The sequence below is a fragment of the Cervus canadensis genome, chromosome 9, assembly GCF_019320065.1.
Source record: "Cervus canadensis isolate Bull #8, Minnesota chromosome 9, ASM1932006v1, whole genome shotgun sequence".
Taxonomy (NCBI): domain Eukaryota; kingdom Metazoa; phylum Chordata; class Mammalia; order Artiodactyla; family Cervidae; genus Cervus; species Cervus canadensis.
Genome location: NC_057394.1, coordinates 39952664 through 39967447, shown reverse-complemented (window position 1 = coordinate 39967447; position 14784 = coordinate 39952664).

Genomic DNA, 14784 nt, shown 5'->3' with positions numbered 1-14784 from the left:
TAGAACCAGACAGGTTGTCTGGTTCTATGGAACAATAGACAGGTTCCAAATTAGGAAAAGGAGTACGTCAAGGCTGTATATTGTCACCCTGCTTATTTAACTTATATGCAGAGTACATCATGAGAAATGCTGGGCTGGAGGAAGCACAGGCTGGAATCAAGATTGTTGGCAGAAATATCAATAACCTCAGATATGGCAAGAAGTGAAAAGGAACTAAAGAACCTCTTGACGAAAGTGAAAGAGGAGAGAGAAAATGCTGGCTTAAAACTCAGCATTTAAAAAAAGAAGATCATGATATCTGGTCCCATCACTTAATGACAGACGCAGAGACAATAGAAATAGTGACAGACTTCAGACCAAATTTTTTGGTCTCCAAAATCACTGCAGATGGTGCCTGCAGCCATGAAATTAAAAAATGCTTGCTCCTTCTAAGAAAAGCTATGACCAACCTAGACAGCATATTAAAAAGCAGTGACAGTACTTTGCCTACAAAGGTCTGTATTTTTCTATAATCTTATATTGTTAGTCTTAGATTTGTGTCTGATTTTCACCAAGAATTTTTAAAGACTCTCCAGCTAGTTTCATTTCATTGTATGTAATGCTCTGGTTTTTAAGATTTCTTACTTAAAATATGAATAATGGAAAACCATATATAACAAAAATATCTTTGAGATAGATCATGATCATTATTTCCCAGTAATGTGACAAACTCTGGTTCTTTATGTATGTGTATCAGTGTATATATAGCTGAAATTTTAAAAGCACTAGGATGTTGATATGATTTTTGTCAAAAATGTCTTTTTAAATTTTTAAAGAGATTTTTTAGCACCCAAATGAGAATTTACTGCTTTTCTATAAATCTTACTATTTCATAAATTAAGTGTTACTTTCTTTTCAATATAATTAAGAAAAGACAGGGATGCAAAATACATAAAACTCTGAACATCAAAGGAATAAGTTAACAGAATTGAATGTATATAATGTTTGTGTGTGTGATAAGTCACTTCAGTTTTCTGACTCTTTGCGATCCTATGGATGGTAGCCCACCAGATTCGTCTGTCCATGGGATTCTCCAGACAAGAATATTGGAGTGGGTTGCCATGACCACCTCCAGGTGATCTTGCCAACCCAGGGATCAAACCCATGTCTCTTATGCCTACCTGCATTGGCAGGTGGGTTCTTTATGTTTACAGGGTAAATATAAATGAGTTGTAAGAGAAAAAGGGTTATATATTTAAATCGACTCAACCATCACTGAAGACTTACTGGAGGAGGTGAGTTTTTTTGAACTGTATGAATAAAATACAGAGAAGACACTCTTGGATTCCTTTTTAGTTTCTAGCTGGCATATGAATCAATGTGAGTGGGTGAGATTACCCAAGCAGACTGTGAATTGAGGACAAATTGAGAAGTGTGAATTGCAAATCAAAATGGGTCAGTGAAACAATCCAGGGAAGAGTCATATTTTTTAAATGGATGGAAAGTCTAAAGAAACTAGGGGAATATCTAGAAAAATGGGACAAAAATTGTGAGAAAGCAGTACATTGGAGGAAAAATACTAGGGCAAGAAGCATTTTGAGCAAAGAGAAAATAGGTGTTTGAAAAAGAGAAAGTGTTCGATCCATCAATGCTACAGTAAGTTCAAGGACAAAAATTCTCCCACCACTGGGTGATTTGAAGGACACTGGTGATCTTAACCAAAGGCAAGAGCAGTTGGTAGCATTAGATGCCATATTTCAGAGTGATCAGCATTGGCAATTACTGGTGAGTAAGGTGGGGAAATAGAGACAGCTATTATAGACTGTTCTCTCTAGAAATGTGGCTGTGAGTGGAAGGGGAAAACAGAATACCAGAATGGGCTACATGACCTTGGAGTAAACATACAGTCACAATAATTATAATGAAACATTATTTTGGCCATCTGCAGAATCTTTTCATCAGGGAAGTCCCTGAAAATGTATCGTTTGCAAACAAACCCCTAGTCCTTGAGCCACACGGAGACCTTTCATGCCTCTAACACACTTCTTTCATGTCAGCACAGTTTTCTCAGCCTTGATGGCAGGTGTTTTCTCTCCAGTTTTTGCTGCTTTTGCTGTTGTTGCTGTGTGACATCACCAATTCCTTTTCTGTTAAATGTAAAACATAACTTAAGTCACCGGGGCCGCTTCCTCTTCTTTTCTGATGTGTATTGTCTCCACAATCTTTGTGTGTGCTATGATTAGGCTCTGAGTGGTGCCCAACGGGTCTGACTCTCTGCGGCCCCATGGACTATAGCCCACTAGGCTCCTCTGTCCATAGAATTTTCCAGGCAAGAATACTGGAATGGGTTGCCATTTTCTACTCCAGGGGATCTTCCCGAACCAGGAATCTAACAGTTGTCTTTTGCATCTTCTGCATGGGAAGACAGATTCTTTACCACAAGGTCACTGGTGGTAAATAATCTGCCTGGGAAGCCCTCCATATCTTAAATTTTTGCTTTAGCCACGTTTCTCTGAAGTGGGGAAAACACCACTCTAATCTTATAAGTATACACAAAGGATATTTCCTTGAATGGAATTCAATTTCCTTGAATGGATATGATCAATTTTTAACCACAAAACCTGGCCAAATCCCATCACAAAAAAACACTAACATTTACCCTATATTGTTCTGTCTCTACCACATGGACAGAGTAGCTGCGATTTTTTTCTTGATATTAGTGTTATGTCATTTTTAACATCTTGTCTTCTCAGCATTTGAGCAGTAGATATTTGAGTAAATAATAGAGCCACAACATAGTCTGAGCAGTGCATACTGAATCAGTATTGATGGAGCAGAGAAACTTGGAAGAGCACATTAGAAGTAATCCCATGGCTTTCAGAGCACAGAATGAGAAGCAGATTGGAAACGGCTGGCTATAGATGGATTGAGAATGTGTATGCATTTCTTGGATTTTGTTTTAAAAAGTGTACCTTGAGAGTCTATTGCTTTGGGAGGATAATTGGGAAAGAGGAATTTTTTCAATAAATTTCTGTGTCATCTAGCACACTGTAGTGGATAAGCACTCAATACATGTTTGGAGACTAATTTATCTTATAAAACTCAAATAATATATTGATGGAATGAGCAAATTAACGTACAGTAATTTAATATCCAGCCAATAAAATGAAACCAAGTAAACTGAAGTTTACAAGTCCCAGACACTTCAGAAGAATTTTAGAATCACTGTTTGATAGGCCAAGACAATATTAGCTCATTCTCATTTAAATACTAAAATCAAACCTTGTTATTTTTTAATCAACATGAAATTAAATGTTTACATTTCAAAATTTGTTGTCATTGTTCACTAAAGAAAATTAACTGTTTCATTATTTATCATTAGTGGCCCATTTATATAATGTGACTGGTTGACATGTTTTGCTTTTCATCTTTGAAAAATTAACAATGAATTTGATTTCTTTGAAGCTTCAGACTCTTATTTTTATATGCAAAGTTGTCCACAGATTCTATGCTATGCTATTCTTTTTGAATAAAATCTTAAATGAACATTACTTAGCTCTTTCTTCATAAAACCTTTTTATATTCTTATAAAATTCTTATCCAGGTGATTTATTCTTTATTGATTAAAGATGAAGAAGACCATAAGTTTATTAATTGTTAGATTTATATCTGCAACCTTAAAGCGGATGGATCAAATGTAAATCCCATGTTGTATGCAAATGTACAAGAAACTTATGTAATCTAATAATTTCTTAAGGAAACAATGGTACGTACTAAAAATTATTTTGCAACACACATAACATAAAATTTGCATTGTAAACCAAGGTACTGTCACTTATGCATGAGAACATGTTTGTAGCCTCAAAGCCACTTTAATCCAACACATACACATAAAGAGCTTTATAGTATGGAGAAAGCATCGCAACTTTCTTGAATGGAAGTTATTAATTTTAAGCCACAAAACCAAACCAAATCTCATCACACACCACTTAAAAATCTAGAATCCCTAATGTTGAGCAAGTTTACTCTCTTGAGCCTTGAATTAAACATGTAGAATTCGTATCCTACATGGAGGTATTCATCCTCTGGCTTAGACAATGTGGTGGTCATTCTGGTATTATATTAATATCACTTGAGGGCCAATGTTCTCAAAATTTTACTTGCAATTCTCATACTTTTCTCTTTCTTGGTATTAATTTTGGTTCCATTTACCTTTGAAGTAGACACAGGTGATCATTTATTTATTTCAGATGATACCTAACTTATTTAGAGCAAGTAATTTCACACTTTATGAAAAGTAAAATATTGTGATTATGAGACTTGTAAAAATCAACATCTATTGTTAGGGACACTGATATAATGTTTTATAACTTTTTAGTCATCCAGCCAAAGGGTAGTTTGTTTTCATAGATTACTATGTTAACCATCATTTTTTAATTTTCCTATTATTAGTGTAGCTTTGTATTTAGAAGAGTTGGTGAACAAAATAATTATCCATCTTGGCTGTAGAGCTTGTCTTTCTAACTGTCCTACATAAAATCTTTAGGCAGAAAAAACAATCAAAGCTTTTTTAGAACAAATGAATTAATTGTAAAATTAATTGGGCCATGTTTCTACTTTTAAAAATCAAGTTACATTTTAGTCTGTGAAAGCCAACTGTCAGGCTGACTATACTAATGAAATTGGCTCCCTCCATTTTAGGGAATCTTTTTCTGTATCTTATCAAGTATGCTTAATATATATTATAAAGCAAAATTAAGGTAAATTACTAATAAAATAATGGTGCAATATTTTACATGATTTTCTAGAGATGAAAAAAATCACTGATTTGCAAATGATACAATGCTTTCTGCATTAACTTTTAGATTAGAAGGCTCTATTTCCAGAAATTTCACATTAAGATTTTTCATTTCCTCAAATACTGAATCCATAGCAAAAGAAAGTATGCTTTGTACCCAAATAGGATGATATTTCACTCATCAGTTTTTTCACTGATTTTTTTTTTATCTTGCATTAATATTTGCATCACAGCACCAAAGGAATTAAGTGAGACTGAAGAATTCTGCAACACTGCAAAAAAAAAAAAACAAAAAAAAAACTCGTAGAAGCTTTTTTTAAGAACAGAGTTTCATTTTTGTGCCTGTGGTTAAGTGAATATATCATAGCTGCTTTTTAGTGATCTTTGTAATGCTGAGAATTAGAAAACTTACTTAGGTATGAGATGAAGGTTACAACACAAAAGAATCAGCGTGGTTATGAAGGAAAGAAGAAAGGGAACGAAAGGGGAAGGGAGGCAAGAGGGACTTATTTTTGCCAAAAAATTAAAAAAAAAACCTTTTTCTTACATGGCTACATATAGGGTTTTAATTGTCCTTCCTCAAACACATGTTCACGTGAGTTCTGCAGGAGACATCCTCCGAGCAGCACCTTCTTAACAACTTTCACCATTGCGTGACCTTTAACACTCCCACAGACCCAAATGTAGAAAATAAATAACTCACTATACTCACATAGAGTGCAACAATTCATAAATATTGAGAGAGTCGAGCTTTGTAATGGGAGTGTGGCTCTGAAATTGAGGTTGATCTGAGTTGTGTTCTGGTGTCAGGACTTAATTACTGAATGACTGAATGCAGGTTGACCATTCCCACCAGTACTTTAGGAGGCATCTCTGTCTTCTTGGTTTAATTCTTGTTCTAGGAACAGTATAAAGCCTGTCTCTCAGTCACTATTTGTAAAATGCATTAATGTATAAACAATACCCAGAAGTTGTCTTCCCAGTTAGAAAAACAACCAGTACCTTACCAGGTACAATGAAAACTTATGGTCAATGTTTCAGAATGGACGAACCAGAGATTTCTGAGGGAGAATGACATTCCACAGTCAGTGGGACTGGACTGGCAGTTTGGCTGCTTTCTTAGGCAATTTAGAGGACTTCTTAGATGCTATCTTCATTTCTGTTTTATCTCTTACTTTTTCAGGTGTGCAAACCCAGGGAACATGAGTCCTGGACTTGAGGAGTGGGGCAGAGGAAGAAAGGGGTAAATATGAAGATGCATTTCCAATCACCCTGACCAGAATTGCTTGATCTTTCAGGAATTTCTCTAAGAACAAGTAAACTGTAAACCAGATCAGTTGTATCTAAAGGAAGAAATGGGGACAGCTTAATCCACTTGCTGCCACAAGTCAGAGGAATTTCCAAAGCTCATTCATGCTCTTCAGCTTCCAGGTTTGCCTTGTAGCTCTGAGCCAGACAAGCAGTAGTCTTCACTCTGACATTAACCAGGCAGCCCAATCTGTTTGCAAAAGAGTGCTTCCTCGGCTTTGGAAACTGTGTGTTGAGTTGAGATGGTGTGGCAGTTAGGTTGAGGCAGTCAGAACTACCGCACAGCATACCAAGATACATACCCTGGCCCTCATCTGAATTTTTTGTGAGACAGAAATCAAATTTGGGGGATTGTGCTGCTGAGATTTAGGGGTAATTTACTATTTCAACCCAGCTTAATTTATCCCAACTAATATAGAAATTGCACAAGGAGTGGACTGTTCCAATAACAATGAAATCAAAAGATGTGGCATTGGCTTAGCATCAGAGCTAGGATTGTAAGGAAACATACTGAAATTTGGAAACATGGCAATTCACATTTTACAGAAATAAAATATTTAGTAAAACTATTGCTCGCTATCATTTGTGAAGAAGCATGCATGTTTAATGAACTTGTAGCATCAGAGAAAATGTTGGAGGACAGAAGTGTGCTTTTTTGAGAAAATGATGGCATTTGGCATATTAGAAGAAGACATGTATTTCAGGAAAGAAATGAAAGATATTCTAGAGATTTCAAAAATTGAAAGACTTAAAATTTGAGAATGGTTGACTCCTTTGAGAACAAAAACAGAAGGCCTTTACACAATAAAGCCTGACTAAAATCTAGTTTGGTGACAAAGATCACACCAAAGAATGGCCTTCACATCTACCGTTATAACCCCAGAACAACTTAAATTGACTCAGGAAAAATCAGGTTAAGGTGTAAGTTTCACTCAGAAGCTGGAAAATCTCAGAGAAGCCTCCTTCAAATTGAGAGAGAAGTAAGGAGACAAGAAAAGAGAGAAAGAAAACAGATCTATGAAGTACTTAAAGAAGAAATATCTGTGGGTGTAGTTATTGGCTTGAGGAACTAATTGGAATCAATTTTTTGAGAGATTTATATTGTCAAAGAAAGTACAAGCCTGGACTGAGAAATTTTGTGACTGTTAAGAGATTTAGGTGATCCTCAAATCCACATTACTTGAGCAGGAATTTCCCTAAGAAATTTGTTACACTATCAGAGAGAACACATTCCCCAATACCATAACAGATGTGGTCTAAGAGGATAATAAAAATTTATATAGTTTATATAATAATAATGAAATTTATAAAAATAGTACACCCAAGTGTACTCATGAATGGATGGATAGATGTGGTATATAAAACATCCAATAAGTGCTGTGAAGATAGATTAAGAAGGATGAGAGGATGGGGCCATGGAAGGGTCAGGGGAGACCTATTTGAGATTACAGTTTATCACTTTTAACACATGGTTGACACTGTAACGCTAAGTTTAAAGCGAATTTATTTATTTTCTTCTATTTTTCATAGAGATTTTTCTTAGGTATCTCTACTTCTTTATTTTCTTAGCAGTGTCTGCCTCTAAAGTACTGATGACCTTGGTCTGTCCTTGGCTTGTCTCCTTTTCTACCTCTGCCCTCTCTGGGCAATTGCATACTTTTTTCACTCATTTGTTGGTTCATTCATTCATTGATTCATTCCACAAATATTTTTGAACTGCTGCTATATGCCAGGCAATGTGCTAGGCTCTAGGTAAACCATAGTTGCTCTCCGTGTTAGAGTAGGAGATAAAGCCATTAAATAAATAACTACATGAGTAATTATTTAATTACCATTGCTACAAATGTTGCAAAGGAAAACTGCAGGCTGTTCTGAGAATGTGGCAAGGATAAGGTAGTAGGGGAGCTTTAATAGACAGACTGGACAGTCCATGCAAAGACCCTGTGGCAGAGAGAAGCCACCTTTCAATCAGCAGCCCTTTGAAAACAAGGACAGAGGATGTTTCTAATTCCTTTTGTATCTGCAGCAGTGTCACAGCATTTGGAGCAGAGCAAACGTACAACAGATTTTTCTTAAAAACAAATATCTTAAGTAATTAGCAATGAGGAAAAAATAAAGCCAGTGAGAAGGCAAATGGAATAATGGAGAAATTAGCAAGGGTCACATACAATAAAATTTACATAACGCAACCCGCTAATGAGATTCTGTTCATTCTTTTGTTAGGGACATAATATTATTCAAAGATGAGTGTTAACTTTATGAGTCATCCATGTGCGGTTTAGAACTAAACTAATTCTCAAATTCAAATTCAATTCTCATGGCTTATAAAAGAAATTATTTTTTCTTGCTATCTGAAATGAATGTATGTTAAGAAGAAATACGAGCTGGGTTTACTTATGTAGTACTTCTAATATAAAGTTGGGATTTACAGCCTGCATTAATTATATAAGCCATAAAACAATGGGTCTGTGCTCTGGTTTGAAAATTCACTTCCACTCCATACTAGCATCATGGGTTTTTTGCTGTTGTTGTTTCTATTTTTCATTAAAGCCATAGGAAGAAAGAATGAATTTGAGAGTCCTTAATTTTCCCAATCTGAGTCTTGTTTATCACTTTTCATAGTATAGTAAAATCCACATATATTCTTTTTCATATGTTACCAGAAGGATAATAGTAGTATATTTATGTCCTGTTTTATAGCTGAGTGTTTTATGGGTTCAGATGGGTCATACGGTTGCCAAGGTAAATCAATATTGTAATTCTATCTTTTAAGTATCTTTGAGTTCTCTGCCATTTCCACTACCCCATCCTTTCAGACAGCTGACTTTTACCTCCTAGACCTTTGGAAAATTCTCCTCACTCTTGTTCCCACAACTGGTTTTGTTGCTTCAGTAACGAGAGTGAGTCTCCTTTGCTACATACCTGAGAATGTCATTTCTCCTCTTAGAAATGTTCAGTGGAGCATGGGAACAAGTCAATCAGTATTGTAAAGTCAGGAAGAGGAGTCCGATTGCAGTGAATTAGAAGAGGGTATCATGGCAATAGAGGTAGTAAGATCGAACTGGCCATAAGTTTGGCCAGAAAGGAAAAAGAAACAATGGGAAGTTGAGGGAAAGAAGAAATGAAGATTAAGATGGACTGATTATTAGAAGGTCTTAGAAATCTGAAGATGTGGAAGAGAAGGCACTATGAAGGTATTAGTCTCACACAAGAATGGACGATATGTTGAATAAGTATCTTCCTAAAGAGGAAAGACAGGAGAGAAATGGAAGATGATGAAAAGATATTTTTTAAAAATTGAAAAGGGCAAAATGAGGAAAAATATGTTGGATAACTTTCATCTTTTCATTTAATGAGGAGGCAAGTTCATCTATAGAAAAAAAATGTATAAAAGTTATAAATGATCCCTGATATTTTATTATAGAGTCCCTAAAATCAAGCAGATAATAAAAGTTTAACACTTTATTTTAAAAACTGAAAAAAGTGTTTTGTTATTTTGCTGCTAGACCAAATGACTTCTTCAGACATCTTTCCAGTACAACTGAGTGACAATGAGCACAAATGATGAATATAATACACTGGAGATGAATTACACACCTATGCTATTACCACAGACAAATAATCACTTCAGAAGCCAAAGTTACAGTCAAAGATTCTTTGTGTCTAAATTGAAATTATGCCCAAATAAAATGTGGGACACTGAAAAGGTCACTTAAAACAATATTTAATCATTATTCTAAGAGTTAACATGTTTTGAAATCTCACATTAGAATAAGTTATTTCCTTTGAAAAGATAAAATTATTAACATTTATGTGATGCAAAAAAACTGAACAACAAAGTCTGAATGGTGATGATGATAGATGCTAATACTATCATTTAAATTAGCATAAATCATTGGGAAAATCTGATTATAAAAAGACAAAGCAGTTTAGCACATGGTCATATTTCACATCATAAATGTGAAATATTATAATTCTATTGTCTATTCTTTTTATGAAAAGTTAGCTCCTTCAGGATGTCTTAATGAATAATAAAACTGACTTGATTTTTCCCACTGCAGTCAACTTTTCTGTCATGTTATTAATGATTAATAATGACTGTATGCTCAACCTTTTTTTCTTCTCCAGATAAAAGTAGTATTCTAACATAAGACTTTTTTTAGCTTTATAGGGGGGTAAAAAAGATACTCTGAACATACAGAGAGCTGAAATAAAAGAAAAATGTCAATCAATATCTCCAGTCTACTCAAAATAATTAACTTATAATACTTAGGCTTCAGTAAGTTATTTTATCATGTTCTAGAAGAGATGGCATATTTTTTTTCATGTATTACATTATCTTCATTGGTATTTTTACATTATAATACAGTGGATTTGAACTTCGAGCGAGACTTTTTAAAAGAAGAAAATGTAATACCAATTCAAGAATATCTTAGCTGAATAAAAAAGTGACAATCTCATTTTTTTTAACGGTAAGAATTCATGCTTGTATAAATGTTTCTCTACACTCTTACAAGAACAGCATCCTTTGACAAAGGTCTAAAAATGCCTGTGAAAACCAAACATAATAACATTGTTATTCTGCTACTTATTAACAGAACAACGCTTCCTCTAACAATTAGATATGAATATTGCAAACTGAATTTGATATTAAGCTGTCTTTGAAATGCCACTTTGCAGCAGGTTTTCAAATGCTTAAAGCACAGCAGGAGATTAACTCCGTCTTCAAATATTAAATCAAAACCTTTTTTTAACCTGATAAATCTTACTGAAAGCAAGGGCTTCTTTTCAAGAGAGAATTATTCAACTATCAGAAGAGAAAACTAAACCTCTCAACTATTGTTGGCACATGGTCCATTTCCACAATGAAATACAAAGTTAGAAAGATTAGATAAATGGATAGACAGATAACAAAACAGATAATAGATAGGAGGTAGATAGGTGATATGTGCAATAGTGATCATATTTCTGAATTGGTGTCAATGAACACACATTTTCATGTACTCTTTTATGACTGCAGCCCAATGTTTATTTTAAAAGGATAATTAAATATTTCATCACTTAGTTTTTGCTGTGTTTACATATTACTTCCCATCTGCATACACTCATTGAAGGTCTCAAATTTCTTTGTATTTGATAACTCTTCATAAGATGTACAAATACCTCTATGCTCAGTATAAAATACCTACAAAGTAATTTTCTACCTACAAACCTATCTTCCTTTCTATCCATCTATTTAATTAGCTAATTGCTACCTACCTACACATCTATCATAAATTTCCCCTTCTTTGCAAGGTGGAAATTTCAGCCAAAGTGACAGTACTCAGTTCTCAAATTCATCACATGAACTCTTAAGAGTCAACCATCCATTGTGTCACACGTGTCAAAGGCTGTCTTAATGCTGACTGGCAGCCTGATGTGGGTAACGCCATTGCTCCACATTAATTAACTCTCTGTGGAGCTGAAATTCTCTTCCTAAACTACTCCTACAGAAAAACTACCTGGAAACTTGAAATAACTCTCACTTGTATGATAGAAAAATGCAATAACCAGCCAGAAGAAACTCATTGTCAAATATGTTTGAATATCTTATACGTCTAAATATCTTAACTAAAGAGTCATACCTAATGCCTTTGGGTTTAAGGAAAATTGCTAATATAATGTTCCTAACGACTAAATGACACTATTTTACTTTCTCTGCTTTTGCTAATCCTTACCTTTAATTTTTAAAATTTATTTTATTTATTCATTTATTTTTAATTTTTTTTAATTAAAAGAAGTATAGTTGATTTACAATGTTGGGTTAGTTTCAGGTATACAGCAAAGGGAATTAATTGTGCTGTGGTTCTTTAGTCGCTGAGTCATGTCTGCCTCTTTGTGACCCGGTGGACTATAGCCCGCCAGGCTCCTCTGCCCACGGGCTTTCCCAGACAAGAATACTGGAGTGGGTTGCTATTTCCTTCTCCAGCGGATCTTCCTGACCCAGGGATCAAACCCTCATCGCCTGCTTGGCAGGCAGATTCTTTACCATGAGCCACCTGGGGATCAGTTATATGTGTACATATATCCACTTTTTTTTTTAGATTATTTTCCCATATAGGTTATTACGGAGTATTGAGTAGAGTTCCCTGTGCTATAGAGCAGGTCTTTATTCAGTTTAGTTCAGTTAAGTCATTCAGTTGTGTCCGACTTTTTGCGATCTCATGGACTGCAGCAAACCAGGCTTCCTTGTTCATCACCAACCTTATTAGTTATTTATTTTATACACAATAGTGTGTATATGTCAATCCCAATAACTCAATTTATCCTTCCTCCCTCCTTCCCTCCCTGATATCCATAAGTTTGTTTTCTACATCCGTGACTCTATTTCTGTTTTATTAAGTTCATTCATATAATTTTTTTAGATGGACGTGAGTTTGGGTAGATTCCAGGAGTTGGTAATGGACAAGGAGGCCTGGCGTGCTGTGGTTCATGGGGTCGCAAAGAGTCGGATACGACTGAGCGGCTGACCTGAACTGAACATACAAGTGATACCATATATTTTTTCTTTCTCTGACTTACTTCACTTAGTATGATAATCTCTGCTTACCTTTAATTTTTTGCTAGCAGAGAAATGCCCAAATGTGGGCCAACTGAAGAAATTATCTTTAAGTAGATGTTTATTTCCAAGAATTTATAATGAGATGATCACTTTTATTTCTTAAATCCAAACAGCTCAGTGATAGATAGTAGCAACTCACCCTTAACTCATCAAACAGAGAGAGGCAGATTCACTCTGTACACACAGTTATTTGCTTTCTCTATTTTATGAGCATCGCCACTCTCTTTAAAATTGAGTCTATAAATAATATATAAGTGGAAATCTATCAGATGCTGCTTGTTTACTTGTATAATACTAATAATTCAAGATTTATATCTTGTTTTTTAACTGAGAGGATCTGATTAAATCATAGACCTACTGAACATAATTTTTCAATTCTATAGATTTGGCTAAAAAATTAAAGTTATAGAGACAATAGATTTACTGGTTGAAATAAAATGCCATAGTAGAAATATGAAAGAGGTTTTAGAGAATAATAAATATGATTCCAAATCCTAGGAAAGCCAATTACCAAACAGCAAATATCATGAGTCAGGTTCCTTAACCTTCAAAAGACCCCAGTTTCCTTATCTCTAGAACTGGGGGACCAATCATATCTACCTCATGGGAAAGAGGTAAACATTATCAACTTTAAAAAAGCTGATAATTTTTTAATAGAATGTTGAATGGGTTTTTTTTTTTTTTACGTGTCCTGGAATTGATCATTCCTGCCCAAAGTTCAAATGGATAAGATACTCAAAAGTCTACTTTCCTAAATCCACTAATGCTCACTAAGGAAGAGAGAGAGAGTGGGTTCTTCCACCAGTATCACAACTTCTCTGTCTGTATAGGAACAGTCTACAGAAGAGAAATTAGTTGTATTCTGCATTATAAAATGTACAGTGTTTGAGGTGAGTAGGTTCTATTCACCCCTTCTTCTGAGAAAGAAATGTGGGGGTGACCTCCATCTCCACCAAGTCACATTGAGAAGGATTTCAAGAAAATCACTCCTAGAGACCAGGATTTTCTATAGTCATGGAAGCTCTTTGGCTGAATACGCATTAAGCTGAAATACCTGCTGACCCACTCAGATTCTGTAATCACTAGAGGCCTTCTGCAACTCCCTTGCTTTTTCTATGATCCAGCAGATGTTGGCAATTTGATCTCTCTAATCACTAAAGGCATTGAGTCGCTTTCTTGGTAGCTCAGATGATAAAGAATCTGCCTGCAATGCAGGAGACACTGGTTCTATCTCTGGGTCATGAAGATTCTCTGGAGGAGGGCATGGCAACCCACCCCAGTATTCTTGCCTGGAGAATTCCATAGACAGAGGAGCCTGGCAGGCTATAGTTCATAGTGGCGCAGAGTTGAATATGGCAACTTTCAATGTCAGAGGCCTTGGGAAAGTTGATGATGGGCCTCCAGCCTCCAAATTTAGAGAGAGTAATTATCATGGCACTAATATCTGCTTAGTGTCTGGATTTAAGAAAGACATCGGGTCATGAAGTGAGAAGCAACTAATTTAGCAGGTAAGGAAAGAAGATACTATTGACCTCTATCCCATCTCAGTATTCCCAGAAAACAAAGAAAGAAAACATTATTCATGGTTTCTCTCCTTCCACCAATAAAAGCACAGAGGCCAGAGAAGGAGGGAGGGGTTGTAGGACTGCTTGGGAAATTTCATCCAGGCACAGAAACTGCCTTCCTGGGGTGTGTATGGGGAGCTCAGGACAAATAAAAAAGTCTTCTGGCTGCCTCCTCTTCATAAACCCTTTAAAAAGTATGTTTATTTATTTGGCTGCACTGGGTCTTAGTTGGGGTATGTGGGATCTTTTGTTTCACCATGCAAACTCTTGGTTGCAGCGTGCAAGATCTAGTTCCCCGAAGAGATCAAACCTAGGCCCTCTACATTGAAAGCACAGAACCTTAGCCACTGGACCACCGGGGAAGTCCCCCTCCACAGATCTTAACATCAGAGGTGGGAGGGTTAAACTGAACAGCATCTCAGGAAACAATGGGCCACATTTGCAGAGACCAGACGAAGAAATGGAACACATTATAGTGTAAGTAAAGCCAGATTATTTAACAAAAATCATTTGAAACCTTCACTTGTTAAGCA